The following is a 12,485-nucleotide window of genomic DNA, read 5'->3' on the forward strand; positions in this document are numbered from 1 at the left end:
AGAGAAGAGAGGAATCATGAAACTTATTTGTCTTGCTGCTGTGACATCCCCAAAAATCCAATTTTTTTCCTTGAAACAACCCTATGAGATAGGCAGAAATAACATAATGACTATCATACTGAGGAAGAAACTGAAGAACAAAGATATAATTTGCCACAAACCTCATATGATCTCTGCTTGACCTGTAAGTGTTATTACTCAGGACTGAGCCCCAAAGCTTCCACCTCCAAATTGAATCTCTAGCAACAATTTATGAGCTTACACTCATCTGACATAAAGCAGGTATGTTTCTCACTCTTTTCTGGAGCCTTGTAAGTGTCACCGTCATCTTTCAGATAATTATCTGAGTGCTGATAGTGATAACTTACTCTTTGCAGGGCATGACGCTGTACATTCCTTCAACGTTTCCTTCATTCTTTAGGTAATAGTACACATTCACAATGTCAAATTATTCTAAAGAATGGAATTTTCATGAAGAAGAGTTTAAAATGTTATAATTAGTTATATGCTAGATTCCTAATTTCAGGTGTGTCTCTGTAAAGCCTTTAAATAGAGAACTCAGTATATGAGAAAAATATACTTGAGGGCTGACTTCAGATCTACTAGGCAACCATGAGGATGAAAGACAGGGAGCAGTGGGAGCTGACAGGAGGAAGGAATGAGGAACAGTAAGGGGTAGGTGGTGTCCTTGAAACTAGATCTGCATTGTTTGGTTAGAGGAGGAAACCAAAAATATCTAGTAGGTGTAATGGCTCAGTAAGGAACACAGAGTACGTTCTATCACCTTAGGCTTCCCTGGAGATAGAATAATGAAGTTCTCTTTTTAATGTGGCAAAGTGGGTTGGTCATTGACCTTACTAGAGGATTTGAAGTCTGAGTTTGAAAGTTGAGTGGTACATGTAAAAGTAATATTTCAATTTATATCATTTATGACCAGACTTCTCAAACTTAAAAATTAATAGTTAATTTGCATTTAGACATTATACTCTTGCTGTATTTACTTGTATATATTCAGGCCTACAGGCTTTAACTAATTTTGAGAATAATAATAACCAAAGAGTTCAAGTTGTATTACAAGGCAGCATTTGCCAAGACTCAGCCCAATAGGGGGAACTAACAGTGTTGTAGATAAAAATCTACACTGCAAAAATTCTTTTAAAATATTTATTGAAGATTATATGTTACACAGTTTACTTTCATAAAATGCTAATTGATGTTGGACAATAGTCAAAAAAATTAAAAAAAGGGGTGACTTTGATTTTAAGTGATTAATAATTTGGGAAAACTGAAATAAATGGAATTAAGCAAGATACTCTACTACAGGATTACAAATTCTTCAGTAAGTTAAATATAATGTGTGAATTACCAAGAGAGGAATATAGTTTGACAGTATGCAATATTTCCTGTACTTACTTTCCCGATTAATACTTTTCCTCAAAGAACATCTCAGGGGATCAAGTCTCTGAAGAATATATTGTGAAAGATGCTGCCAGCGTCATTTTTTGCTTTCCTTGATAGAAATCTTTTCTTTGCTTTTTGTTCAAATAAAGCTCAGTTGGATGTAATAGGAACATGAGACTGTACATGCCTTTAGAGGCAGCATAATCATAAATTTTGGCCAGTGTGCAGAGAGCTAGCAGCAGTAGCAGAAATTCAGGTCCCAAGAGGATCTTTCCAAATATTCTAGTCAAGTCCTGTTCCTGTCATTACTGGTCTGAGGAGTCCACACTTGTTTTAGCATGTTACTGTCTCTTAATTCCTTTCTTCAGACTCTATTGAAAAATTATCACTCCTTTTCCATTCCAGTTTCATCTCCCACAATTCTTCCTAAGTTCCTTACATTTTAAAAGCGTTGGCGATGGGAGTGATAGAGGTAGAAGGAGCAGCTTAAGATTTCCCTGAGGTCCCAACAGGCTTTACAAAGTAACATTTAAACTGAATCCTGAAGGCAGAAAATCAGAAGGTAGTTCCCAAAACAGAAAGAACATGCAAAAACAATCAGAAGTACGAATGCATTGGACTACAAATATGGTCAGTATAGTTGCTGACCTGTCTTTGGGCTTCTGGAGACAGATGGGGGGAAATTGATGAGATGAGCCTGGAACAATATACGGAGATCAGCTGATGAAGAGCTCTTTATACCAACACCAGGGTTTAGAATTTATTCTGTGGCCAATTGAGACCATTGGAGAGGAAGGGATCACCGTAAAATTAAGGAAGTGAATAAATATAGCCATACCTTGGAGATATTGTGGGTTCAGTTCCAGACCAACACAATAAAGCAAATACCACAATAAAGTGAGTCACTTGATTTTTTGGTTTCCCAGTGCATATTAAAGTTATGTTTACACTATGCTGTAGTCTGTTAACTGTGAAATAGCATTATGTCTAAAAAAAACAATGCACATACTTAATTAAAAAATACTTTATTAAAAATGCTAACCATCATCTGAGCCTACAGGGAATGGTCATAATAACATAAAAAAACACTGATCAAAGATCACCATAACTGATATACTAATAACGAAAAAGTTTAAAGTATTTTGAGAATTAGTGTCAAAATGTCACACTAAGGCACAAAATGAGCAAATGCTATTGGAAAAATTGAGCTGATAGACTTGCTCGACACACATCTTCAATTCATAAAAAATGCAGTATCTGCAAAGTGCAATAAAGTGAAGTACAATAAAATGAGTATGCTTTAAACAAATTATGTACAAATGGATCTATATGGTAGTGACAGTAAAATTAGACTATTTCTCTTTTTGTGACATCTTCAACTAAATGATTTTCTGAACTAACCAAAAATTTTATTGAAACACTTTTCCTTTAGCAGCCATGAAATCATTTTGTTTATATCATCTGGCCACGTACACTTGATTTACACATACTCCTCATACAGTATATTCCCAATACTTTCTCATTATACCGGAAAACTGTATCTTTACCACTATGGTAAATACAATGTCATTAGTTTGTTAATAATTTAAGCTGAAATGTTTTTCAGGAGGATGTGCATTATTTTACATAAGTCTAGGTCTTATGAAATGAGGACCCCTAGAATTATAAAGTCTAAATGTTTTTAAAGAAGTACAAGGCTACTTTCTGATTTCAAATCAAATAATTTATTTTTCTGAAATTGTCTACTGTGTTTAGTAAGCTGCTTCAGTCATCTTGCTTTATTATTAGTAGTAGTATATGAAGCATTTAAACTCTAGCTGAAATAATCTGAGATAATTTCTGGTCTTTTTCCTTGAGTTTTCTGCAAAACTGCTACATGTGTTAAAAGTTAGGGGAATAGTAAATGCTGCTAATTGGAAACGGCATGCACATTTACATTAGAGTTATTACACTTTTTTATTTTTATTTTTTTGACATTTTTATTGGAGTATAATTGCTTTACAATGGTGTGTTTCTGCTTTATAACAGAGTGAATTAGCTATACATATACCTATATCCCCATATCTCTTCCCTCCTGCCTCTCCCTTCCACCGTCCCTATCCACCCCTCTAGGTGGTCACAAAGCACCGAGCTGATCTCCCTGTGCTATGCAGCTGCTTCCCACTAGCAACCTATTTTACATTTGGTAGTGTATATATGTTCATGTCATTCTCTCACTTCGTCTCAGCTTACCCTTCCCCCTCCCCGTGTCCTCAAGTGCATTCTCTATGTCTGCGTCTTTATTCCTGTCCTGCCCTTAGGTTCTTCAGAACCATTTTTTTTTTTTTAGATTCCATATATATGTGTTAGCATACAGTATTTGTTTTTTTCTTTCTGACTTACTTCACTTTGTATGACAGTCTCTAGGTCCATCCTTCTTGCTACAAATAACTCAAGTTCATTTCCTTTTATGGCTGAGTAATATTCCATTGTATATATGTGCCACATCTTCTTTATCCATTCATCTGTCGCTGGATGCTTAGGTTGCTTCCATGTCCTGGCTATTGTAAATAGAGCTGCAGTGAATATTGTGGCACATGTCTCTTTTTGAATTATGATTTTCTAAGGGTATATGCACAGTAGTGGGATTGCTGGGTCGTATGGTAGTTCTATTTTTTTGAGGAACCTCCTCAAAAAAAGGAGCCTCCATACTGTTCTCATAGTGACTGTATCAATTTATATTCCCACCAACACTGCAAGAGGGTTCCCTTTTCTCCACACCCTCTCCAGCATTTATTGTTTGTAGGTTTTAGATGATGGATTCTGACCGGTGTGAGGTGATATCTCATTGTAGTTTTGATTTGCATTTCTCTAATGATTACTGATGCTGAGCATCCTTTCACGTGTTTGTTGGCAATCTGTATATTTTCTTTGGAGAAGTGTCTATTTAGGTCTTCTGCCCATTTTTGGATTGGGTTGTTAGTTTTTTTGATATTGAGCTGCATGAGCTGCTTGTATATTTTGGAGATTAATCCTTTGTCAGTTGCTTCATTTGCAAATATTTTCTCCCATTCTGAGAGTTGTCTTTTTGTCCTGTTTATGGTTTCCTTTGCTATGCAAAAGTAAGTTTCAGTAGATCCCATTTGTTTATTTTTATTTCCATTTCCCTAGGAGGTGGGTCAAAAAGGATCTTGCTGTGATTTATGTCACAGAGTGTTCTGCCTATGTTCTCCTCTAAGAGTTTTATAGTGTGTGGCCTTAAATTTAGGTCTTCAAGACATTTTGAGGGTTTTTTTGTGTATGGTGTTAGGGAGTGTTTTAATTTCATTCTTTTACATGTAGCTGTCCAGTTTTCCCAGCACTACTTTTTGAAGAGGCTTTCTTTTCTCCATTGTATATTCTTGCCTCCTTTATCCAAGATAAGGTGACCATATATGTGTGGGTTTATCCCTGGGCTTTCTATCCTGTTCCATTGATCTATATTTCTGTTTATGTTCCAATACCATACTGTCTTGATTACTGTAGCTTTGTAATATAGTCTGAAGTCAGGGAGCCTGACTTCAGGCTCCTGTTTTCTTTCTCAAGATTGCTGTCACTATTTGGGGTCTTTTGTGTTTCCATACAAATTGTGAAATTTTTTGTTCTAGTTCTGTGAAAATTGCCGTTGGTAGTTTGACAGGGATTACCTTGAATCTGTAGATTGCTTTGGATAGTGGAGTCATTTTCACAATGTTGATTCTTCCAATCCAACAACATGGTATATCTCTCCATCTATTTGTACCATCCTTAATTTCTTTCATCACTGTCTTATAGTTTCTGCATACAGGTCTTTTTTTTTTTTTTTTTTTTTAGGCTCTGGACGCACAGGCTCAGTGGCCATGGCTCACGGGCTCAGCTGCTCCGCGACATGTGGGATCTTCCCAGACCAGGGCACGAACCCGTGTCCCCTGCATCGGCTGGCAGACTCTCAACCACTGCGCCACCAGGGAAGCCGCAATTACTAGGTATTTTATTCTTTTTATTGCAGTGGTAAATAAGAGTGTTTCATTTATTTCTCTTTCAGAATTTTCATAATTAGTGTATAGGAATGCAAGAGATTCCTGTGCATTAATTTTGTATCCTGCTACTTTACCAAATTCACTGATGAGCTCTAGTAGTTTTCTGGTAGCATATTTAGGATTCTCTATGTATAGTATCATGTCATCAGCAAACAGTGACAGTTTTACTTCTTTTCCAATTTGGATTACTTTTATTTCTTTTCTTCTCTGATTGCTGTGGCTAAAAATTCCAAAAGTGTGTTAAATAATAGTGGTGAGAGTCGCCAACCTTGTCTTGTTCCTGATCTTAGTGGAAATGGTTTCAGTTTTTCACCATTGAGAGTGATGTTGGCTGTGGGTTTGTCATATATGGCCTTTATTATGTTAAGGTAAGTTCCCTCTATGCCTACTTTCTGGAGGGTTTTTATCATAAATTGGTGTTGAATTTTGTCAAAAGCTTTTTCTGCATCTATTGAGATGATCATATGGTTTTTCTGCTTCAGTTTTTTAATATGGTTTATCACATTGATTGATTTGCGTATATTGAAGAATCCTTTCATTCCTGGGATACACCCCACTTGATCATGTTGTATGATCCTTTTAATGTGCTTTTGGATTCTGTTTGCTAGTATTTTGTTGAGGATTTTTGCATCTATGTTCATCAGTGATATTGACCTGTAGTTTTCTTTTTTTTGGCATCTTTGTCTGGTTTTGTTATCAGGGTGATGTTGGCCTCGTTGAATGAGTTTGAGTTCCTTCCTCTGCTAAATTTTGGAAGAGTTTGAGAAGGTTAGGTGTTAGCTCTTCTCTAAATGTTTGATAGAATTTGCCTGTGAAGCCATCTGGTCCTGGGCTTTTGTTTGTTGGAAGATTTTTAATCACAGTTTCAATTTCAGTGCTTGTGATTGGTCTGTTTATACTCTCTGTTTCTTCCTGGTTCAGTCTTATAAGTTTGTGCTTTTCTAAGCATTTGTCTGTTTCTTCTCGGTTGTCCATTTTATTGTCATGTAGTTGCTTGTAGTAATTTTTCATGATCCTTTGTATTTCTGCAATGTCGGTTGTTATTTCTCCTTTTTCATTTCTAATTCTTTTGATTTGAATGTTCTCCTTTTTTTCTTGATGAGTCTGGCTAATTGTTTATCAATTTTGTTTATCTTCTCAAAGAACTGCCTTTTAGTTTTATTGATCTTTGCTATCATTTCCTTCATTTGTTTTTTATTTATTTCTGGTCTGATCTTTATGATTTCTTTCCTTCTGCTAACTTTGGGGTTTTTTTGTTCTTCTTTCTCTAATTGCTTAAGGTATAGGGTTAAGTTGTTTATTTGAGAGGTTTCTTATTTCTTGAGGTAGGATTGTACTGCTATAAACTTCCCTCTTAGAACTGCTTTTGCTGCATCCCATAGGTTTTGGGTCATCATGTTTTCATTGTCATTTGTTTCTAGATATTTTTTGATTTCCTGTTTGATTTCTTCAGTAATCTGTTGCTTCTTTAGTAGTGTATTGTTTAGCCTCCATGTGTGTGTATTTTTTACAGATTTTTTCCTGTAATTGATATCTATTCTCATAGCGTTGTGGTCAGAAAAGATACTTGATATGATTTCAATTTTCCTAAATTTACCAAGGCTTCGTTTGTGACCCAAAATATGATCTGTCTTGGAGAATGTTCCATGAGCACTTGAGAAGAAAGTGTAATCTGCTGTTTTGGGATAGAATGTCCTATAAATATCATTTAAGTCCATCTTGTTTAATGTATCATTTAAAGCTTGTGTTTCCTGATTTATTTTCATTTTGGATGATCTGTCCATTGGTGAAAGTGAGGTGTTAAAGTCCTCTATTGTTATTGTGTTACTGTCGATTTCCCCTTTTATGGCTGTTAGCATTTGCCTTATGTATTGAGGTGCTCCTATGTTGGGTGTATAAATATTTACAATTGTAATATCTTCTTCTTGGATTGATCCCTTGATCATTATGTAGTGTCCTTCTTTGTCTCTTACAATAGTCTTTATTTTAAAGTCTATTTTGTCTGATATGAGAATTGCTACTCTAAATTTCTTTGATTTCCATTTGCATGGAGTATGTTTTTCCATCCCCTCACTTTCAGTCTGTATGTGTCCCTAAGTCTGAAGTTGGTATCTTGTAGACGGCATATGTACAGGTCTTATTTTTGTATCCATTCAGCCAGTCTATGTCTTTTGGTTGGAGCATTTAATCCATTTATATTTAAGTTAGTTATCTATATGTATGTTCCTATTACCATTTTCTTAATTGTTTTGGGTTTGTTATTGTAGGTCTTTCCCTTCTCTTGTGTTTCCTGCCTAGAGAAGTTCCTTTAGCATTTGTTATAAACCATGTTTGGTGGTGCTGAATTCTCCTAGCTTTTGCTTATCTGTAAAGGTTTTAATTTCTCCGTTGAATCTGAATGATATCCTTGCTGGGTAGAGTAATCTTGGTTGTAGGTTTTTCCCTTTCATCACTTTAAATATGACCTGCCACTCCCTTCTGGCCTGCAGAGTTTCTGCTGAAAGATCAGCTGTTAACCTTATTGGGATTCCTTTGTATATTATTTGTTACTTTTACCTTGCTGCTTTTAGTATTTTTTCTTTGTATTTAACTTTTTTTTTTTTTTGCGGTAAGTGGGCCTCTCACTGTCGTGGCCTCTCCCATTGTGGAGCACAGGCTCTGGACACGCAGGCTCAGTGGCCATGGCTCACGGGCCCAGCCGCTCTGCAGCATGTGGGATCTTCCCGCACTGGGGCACAAACCTGTGTCCCCTGCATTGGCAGGCAGACTCAACCACTGCACCACCAGGGAAGCCCTGTATTTAACTTTTGATAATTTGATTAATATGTGTCTTCGCATGTTTCTCCTTGGATTTATCCTGTATGGGACTCTGAGCTTCCTGAACTTGATTGACTATTTCCTTTCCCATATTAGGGAAGTTTTCAATTATAATCTCCTCAAATATTTTCTCAGTTCCTTTTTTGTTCTCTTCTTCTTCTGGGACCTCTATAATTCAAATGTTGGTGCATTTAATACTGTCCCAGAGCTCTCTGAGACTGTCCTCAGTGCTTTTCATTCTTTATTCTGCTCTGTGGTAGTTATTTTCACATTTTTATCTTCCAGATCACTTCTCTGTTGTTCTGCCTCAGTTATTCTGCTATTTATTCCTTCTAGAGAATTTTTAATTTCATTTATTATGTTGTTCATCATTGTTTGTTTGCTCTTTATTTCTTCTGTGTCCTTGTTAAACATTTCTTGTATTTTCTCCATTCTATTTCCAAGATTTTGGATCATCTTTACTGTCATTACTCTGAATTCTTTTTCAGGTAGACTGCATGTTTCCTCTTCATTTGTTTCATCTGGTGGGTTTTTACCTTACTCCTTCATCTGCTGTGTATTTCTCTGTTTTCTCATTTTGTTTCACTTACTGTGTTTGGGTTCTCCTTTTTGCAGGCTGCAGGGTCGTAGTTCCTTTTGTTTTTGATGTCTGCTCCTTGTGGGTAGGGTTCATTCAGTGTGTTGTGTAGGCTTCCTGGTGGAGGGGACTGGTGCCTGTGTTCTGGTGGATGAAACTGGATCTTGTCTTTCTGGTGGGCAGGACCACGTCTGGTGGTATGTTTTGGGGTATCTGTGAACTTATGATTTTAGGCAGCGTCTGTGCTAACGGGTGGAGTTGTGTTCCTGTCTTGCTAGTTGTTTGGCATAGGGTGTCCAGCACTGTAGCTTGTTCATTGTTGAGTGGAGCGGGGTCTTATCGTTGAGATGGAGATCTCTGGGAGATTTTTCACTGTTTGATATTACATGGGGCTGGGAGGTCTCTGGTGGACCAGTGTTCTGAAATCGGCTCTCCCACCTAAGAGGCTCAGGCCTGACAGCTTACCAGAGCACCAAGACCCTTTTGGGAAGTCTGAGGTCTTCTGCCAGCATTCAGTAGGTGTTCTGTAGGGGTTGTTCCACATGTAGATGTAGTTTTGATGTATTTGTGGGGAGGAAGGTGATCTCCACGTCTCACTCCTCTGCCACCTTGAAGGTGCCTCTCTATTATATTTTTTAAAATTTTCTTGCTCATTGGAGAATATTCCCATTTGTTAGTTTTTGCATACTCATACCTAATGTCAGGATAAAATGTTTTACAAATCATTTTTTTTTCTGTGTGACATCCTTCAGGTCAAGGAAGTGTTTAAATCAGCCAACTACATATGGTCTTTCAAATATTCACAATATTCACAGATTTGATTTAGATTCAATGAAACTTGTTCATTTTTAGTTAAAGAAGACTTGCGACCTGACTTCCAGAATGGTGTAGGAAGAGCCTCTGAAAATTCGCCCTTCTGTAAAATCAATGATAAATGTAAAATCAATGATACTTGGCAAATCTGTCAAAATCAACTTTTTCAAACCTCTGGATATTAACTAAAAAGTTACAACAATGAGGAGTGTTTATTCAAGAAAAACAGCTGAACTCAGTATGAACAGTAAGCGTGTGGCATTTTAAGTTGCTTTGATGGTTTCTGAATCAAGATTCCAGTGATAATACCTCAGGATGGGGACTTACTATACCAATTCCTTCTTCTCTTTCTGTCTTTGTCTTAGCTCTGCTCCGTAAGCCAGGCATGCCTGTAACAGGAGTCTGTTATATACTACCTCCAGTCACTCCCCCCAAAAGGTATTTTTCATATGTCTTATAATCAGAAAGTTCCTGTCATTTTTTAGCACTTAGGGTCTCAATTTGGGTCTCAATTGGTGATCCTTAAAAATCTTGTTCTGTATCTTATTTCAATGAAAATCTGGAACAGCCTTGCTGAATGATGCCATTTTGATCTGATAGTCTTTTCTGAGTTATAAAAAAATGTGTAGTGAGCACTGAAGGGCATTCTAAGAGAAGTATAGGTAAAAAGGTTTTGTAGCATTAGAGACTATTGAATGTCCTTGTAACTCTGTGAAGAGGGATTTGACTTACTTCATCATGTAGATGTCGGTAAATGGGGAAAGATGTGACTGGAGATAGGCAGGCCACCTGCTGATTTTTTGCAAATTTGTGAATGTATATTTTCCACTTGCAAATATAACACCAACTAGGTGGAAGTGCCAACCTTGCCCTATTGGAGAACCATATAGATTATTCCGTAATTTCAGCCACAATAGTACTAAAGTAGGGCTACCTAATTTAAGCCGTGATTGTTTGTTTTGGTTTGGGTAGATTAGAACTAAAACTGTTCTACCTGAACAAGTTCTGAGGATGTAGGATCCTCCTAGAGTCTATTAATTTGAACTGATTTGTAAATTGCTCTAACTGACCAAATCGCTGAGGGAGTAGTTCATAAAATATTGTATTGTGCTCTGAAGTTTGCTTCTAAAGAGCCTAATGCTGAATTTTGCAGCTCAATGAGAAATAGACATGATTATAGCCATGAAAACACTGAACTATTTCACCTCAGAACACACTAGACTATGTGCAAAGTCTACCAAGTTCACCCATTGCCACTGCCACTTGCTTTAGTCTGATTTCTTGGGGTACGAGAGGACTTGATTTCTCAAATTCTTCATTGGATCTCTAAATGTTGTACTACCATGATACAGTGATTATACCTTTCCCAATTCATTCCTATCCAAAGGATCATTGTATAACCTTTTCTGAGTCCTTACTATGTATTGAGCATTGTGTATACCCAACCCTTCAATGACTATCTCTTCTGAAAATACAATTCTTTTTGCTTAAGAGCAGCTAAAGTTAAGCCAAGTAAGCCTAGTTATTAAATGACTCAGACTCATGCTTCAGTAAGTGTCATCTGAGTTGGAATGAAAAGAAGTACTGCTACAATAGCATTCTCAAGATCATAGATCTCTTATCAACCTGTCTAAAGTAACTTGAATAAGTAAAACATTTGACAGCAAAGATTATGCCAGCTCTTTTTCTAAGTGATGTTTTAGGGAAACTCCTCCACTGCTAAGTAAACAACACATTAAATAAACAGACCTGATATATTTTTGCCATCATAATAGCTGCTTCAGATAAGAGAACCATAATATAATAATTTCATATATTTCCTTAATGTATAGCTTCTTTAAAGACATTTTTCAAATATTAATTCAAAAATCCTCTAAATATGACCGGAAATACCATAGCCTCAGCATTATCTACCAAGTAATTTGTTCAAAAGTTTATAATAGGGCAAAACTGAAGCTACTTTTAACTTCAGATTCACTACATTATACTATAAAACTTAATTATGATTTCATTCATGAATGAACTATCAATATATATGCTGCTCATAGGCTTTTTGTTTTTTCTGTCTTAAAGACACACACAGATAGATAAAACCTGTCCCTGTCCTTAAAGAACTTTAGAATCTAGTGCTATAGAAACATGCATGGATAAATCAATAATTGGTTGATTATGATACTTTATATAGTGGAAGGGGAAACTAAGGGATCCAGGTGCAAAGGATGGAGTATTCATTCAGATGGAGAAAAGAAAAGGGTGGGGGGCGTTCTATTCCTAGAATAGATGGCAGTAGAGCTAGGCTACCCCATGAAGAAAACAGAAAAATGAGAGGGAGCAGCATGCCTTTCAGTTGGGGAAAACATAAGGCTTAAAGGCAGAGAGACAAGCAGAAATACTCAAGAATACTAACACTTTGCGTCAATTTATAGTGCATATAACAGTAATGTGTCCTTTGAAAACACAGGATTTTTTGATCAATATTGTATGTTAAGAGTTGCCAATAAACTGAGGCATATTTTCCTCAATAAAATATGCTTTCATTTCTTAAAGTTTGCTTAACAAAAGGAGTTCAAAATGTTATATACTGTTTTGCTACAGCTCCTATGCTTTTCAAAATTATTTATTATTTGCAAAATATTTATAAAGGACTTTCTAGCCCTTTGAAATATAATTATTTGGACACAAGATGTCTCAAATTCAGAAGCATCAAAGTACATAATACCATTTTTTTTTTTACATCTTTATTGGAGTATAATTGCTTTACAATGGTGTGTTAGTTTCTGCTTTATAACAGAGTGAGTCAGTTATACATATATATATGTTCCCATATCTCTTCCCTCTTA

This window comes from Grampus griseus (assembly GCF_964374135.1).
Source record: "Grampus griseus genome assembly, chromosome: 9".
Taxonomy (NCBI): Eukaryota; Metazoa; Chordata; class Mammalia; order Artiodactyla; family Delphinidae; genus Grampus; species Grampus griseus.